A 4,336-nucleotide genomic window follows, 5' to 3' on the forward strand; every position below is an offset into this window, starting at 1 on the left:
TCTCCGAACCGAGAATCTCTTGGTACCACGGAATTGACTTAATCTTTTTGGTAGCAGCTTGTTCAACATCGCTGAACGAGGAGAGCACGGTTAGCTTCGGTATAAGATTCAAGCTGGTTCCAGCCGATTGGGAAGTTTAGATTTGACTGGGGCGCTCGGTAGAAAAAATACCGATTGCGCCACCCTTTGTGGTTATAAGGGCATGTACCGTTGGCTAGGATGTTGCCCAACCATCCAAGTTCGGTCTTGTTACGCTTGGAAAGAAAAACCCAACCTGGAGGTTTGGATTGAGACAAAGCATGAAAATGTACAAACAAAGGAAGAGAAGGTTTAATGCTAAGTTCGGAGCATAAACCGAGAAAGCCAACGATGTGACGCCAGGTGTTAGGAAGGAGCATTCGGGACAAATGTCCCATGATTCAAGACTTGTAAGAACAAAGGATTGGAAAATGGAAAAGCGAACCCCACTCTCCAAAGTATCCAAGTACAGCGAAAATTTATCGTGGGGATTTGAATTAGCCCTCCCGTCAAGATTGGGAATTCAAAGAAAATAGGAAGGAGGAAAGGAAAAGTGCTCGGTCGCTAGTACCGGTTCAACCGGTATAACTAGAAACAAAAAGCTTGGGCCTTGTTTGGGTCTTTTGGATTGCTGAGGGCCTTGGCGGCCGCTTTGAAGTTTTTGATAATTCGGAATATGGGGCGGGGGTTGGAACCTCAATTTCTTTCTTTTGGTTCACCTCTTCAAATTTATGCCGGATATCGGTTATTTTATGCCCTTCGTTGCAGTTGTTCAACGAGACGAAGCAATGGCCTCGTTGCCAGAATCTGCCTGACCGGTGTTACGTTCGGAAGAACCCTCGTCCAAAGGTTCTACTGCTTCACATTACAAGAAAAGTCTGGTTTTGGTTTTAAATCGAGAAAGAAAACGAGAGTACGAAAGCAAAAGGAGTAATTAAAGTAAGTAAAGAAGGCGGGAAGAGTCAATGAACTTACTTGTTCACCGGAGTAGAAAGCTCAAGAGCGGGAAGACTGTAGGGGCACGGAGAGAAGACAACAACGAGTTTCAAATTGCGGACAAGAAAATGAAATTTGAAAACAATGAATGGATTTTAAATAAGCAAGTTAGCAAGTACATGTATGATCGGGATCAATCCGGATCGGATCGCGATCAAGAGACGTTTTGGAAAAGCGTAAATGAATCGAATCGGAATTGACATTTAGAAAAAGCAGACGTTTCGAGTTGAGGACAATGATGATTTCGACCGTGATAGACACGTGGCGGCTCTGCTTGAAGGAAGACGTTTGAGTAACTTGAGGAAAATGATGATCCGACAACAATAAATGCGACTTGACATTCAAGTGAGTGAGAAATCATTTAGATTCCTCGTTAGGTATCCATGTTCGATTTAAACCAAACCAAGCCCTCAATGTTCCCGAACGCTTGGCTGCGGGGGCTCGTGATACGGGAAAATATGAAGAAACCGGGTTCACCCTCGATTCAACCCTTGACCCCCGGTCAGAAACGATCCCCTGTTTTAGGTTCGAATGAACCGGGTTTAAGGAGTGGCGTGCTAAGGAAGAAACCTTGCATGTTCAAGGCAAGCACACACCCAAGAATCTCGGGATGGATAACCCACCAAGAGGCGGTTATTAGCGTTCGCGGAAACGGACGATCGTGCAAAGCTGGGGTAACTTCAACACCCCGCAGCAAAGGATCGTGTGATTAAGGGAAGTTATCCATCACCCCACGATCGAGTCTAACCTCGTAAAGATCCGACGGCTACCGGAAGAAGGCTCGAACGAGTCCAATGGACAAGATCGAAGGTAAAAACTATATAAGTCATAACCTACTTACAAAGAAGGTAACGAATCGTATTCTAGCAATCGTATTCAAACTTTTGCTTTGCAATTAGCCAAAGCCTTTGTGATTAGTTCATCAAGCCGACTTAGCCTTCGGAGGTGGCCTCCCGACCCCCATGGTTGAGCCACATCGACAATTGTTTTGCTAGGTCATTCATCCGGTGATCTAAGGGGTACGCGATTTTGGACGCATCGGCCTCAAATTCGGATTTTTATGGATATGTTACGGAGATGTTTCGTTTAATGCAATTGAGTTATTTGCGTCTAACATGTTTAATTGGGCCCGGAAACCTAGTTTGCTTCCACCCTTTTCTCAACAAGGTGACTTGCCCAGGATAAGTTTTTCTATGCCTAACCCATCGCGAGGCTTTTCATGCTATAGGTATGTCTATAAATATGTTAACGAAGATGTTCCTTTTATTGCGGTTGAGTTATTTTAACATGCGACTTTTGTCAAACTAAGATTTATGGGGATTTTATGTGAAATACGAAAGAATAGAAGTTGCAATTTTTAGGATTAGAGTTATCAATCACACACAATTGAATAGAAAATAAAGAAAGAAAAGGAGACGCGGATTTTACCTGGTTCACCTCAATGTGAAGCTACGTCCAACATTAGGTTTTTCACTATATTCAATGTTCGTTACAAGAGAATATATATAAGTGCTTAGATACCCTAAGCCATGGCTATTCATGGGCCCAAGTCCCAGCCTAAAGAAACTCCGAGTCTCACATAAACATGGGCCCTCTACGGGCTATGGGGAAATTTAAAGAATGCAAAGAAAAACTCTAATTTTGATAAGTGGGTTGCTTACCTTGATGGGTAAGTTTTATGTATTTATAAATAAACATGGCTGTTGTACTCGTTTACAATATTCAAATTTGAATTTAAATTTAAAAATCTTGAATTCAAAAATTATTAAATATAATTAAAAATCAAATTCAAACCATAATAGATCCGTTATGGTCTTTCGCTTGCCCCTACACCCCCTTAGGGGCCTCCCGATCCCGCTCGCTCACTAGGGAACAAGACCCCGTGTCTGGGCAGACACAAGTGGCGCATGAGCCATACTCAATAGCAATCAAGGTTTATGTTTGATAAAGGATTGCCTTAAAGGTGGTTTTTCTTGGACTACCATTTTCGCACAGTAATAGAAACAGGGACATTTGGACTACCATGGACTTGAAAGAGAAAAAAAAAAATAAGAGCACAGACATTTGGACTAGGCCTAGAAGCTCTTCTCTCCTGGAATAGAATGAGGAGCTGGCGGTTTGGAGATATAGAACATATGGAGACATAGAACCAGCCTTTTTTTTTTTTTTTTTGTCTTCCTGGAGTGAATACGGTGTTATGGACCATAATAATTGGTGATCATTCAAAGGACTGTGAGTGGCAAGTGCAAGTTTGCTATTAAATGACATGGTTGAGGAGAGAAACTGTATCATAAATGGTCATTTTTCTTGCCAAATTCAGAAACGACCGAATCAACTGAGGCTGTTAAACTTTTCCATTATATGTTGGCTGCTATATGATATCACCATTTTGGTTATGATCTCTGCTGATGCTGCTCTACTGGGAACTGTTTATTTCTGTGTGTGGATGGAAGACTAAGTGAAGGTGGCATCCTACAATTATGGGATAACAAGATTTTGCAAGTCTATGATGATTGGATCCTAGTCTCAAGCAAACTGCATCACCTTCACTGGTATCTCGACTGCTTGATCCAGTAAAGGATTGGTGGATGAGGTCTTAGCTAATCCATTTGATGTTCATGCTAGGTTACATTGTGATCAGTGGAGCACTGTGAGTGCTCCATCGACTTCCTTTTTTCATGCTGGCCTCCCTTGAAGAGGTCTACTACTTGATCATTAGCATTGCCTGTAATGGAACATTCAAAAATTCAAAATTTGAATGTTCCATTGATAGAGTTCAGCCACATTAGAAACTCAACCACCAAATTCACAAACTTGAGTCTCAATCAAGCTCAACTGTATTTCCCTGAATTGTAATACACTTGTAACTCTCCCTAAATTCCAATATAAATTAGATACTTCCTATCGTGAGAACGGTAGAGAAGCTTCCCTCGAAACCTTTTATCTCAAATCTTACAGTATTAGTTGTCGCTGACTTACGTCACCGAAATCATGTCTTCCTCTTCAGAAACTTCCACCCAAACCACCTCTACTTCCTCACCTATGATTTCTCCTTTCTAATATTATCTCTTTACTCCCTGTAAAGCTGGATCGGATAACTACCTAATCTAGAAGTTACAGTTCATGCCACTACTTCATGCGCATGATCTAATCGGTTACATTGATAGCGGCGCCTCTCCTCCTCCTCCAACCTTATCTTCTTCCCCAACTTCCCTCTGCTATTGCCTCACCAACTCCCAACCCAGCTTACCTACAGTGGCGCAAGCAAGATCAAATCATCCTAAGTTAGATCATCTTTCTCTTATTGAAACTTCACTCTCTC

Source organism: Hakea prostrata, chromosome 3, assembly GCF_041222555.1.
Source record: "Hakea prostrata isolate BN-2017 chromosome 3, UWA_Hpros_2, whole genome shotgun sequence".
In the NCBI taxonomy this organism is placed as follows: Eukaryota; Viridiplantae; Streptophyta; class Magnoliopsida; order Proteales; family Proteaceae; genus Hakea; species Hakea prostrata.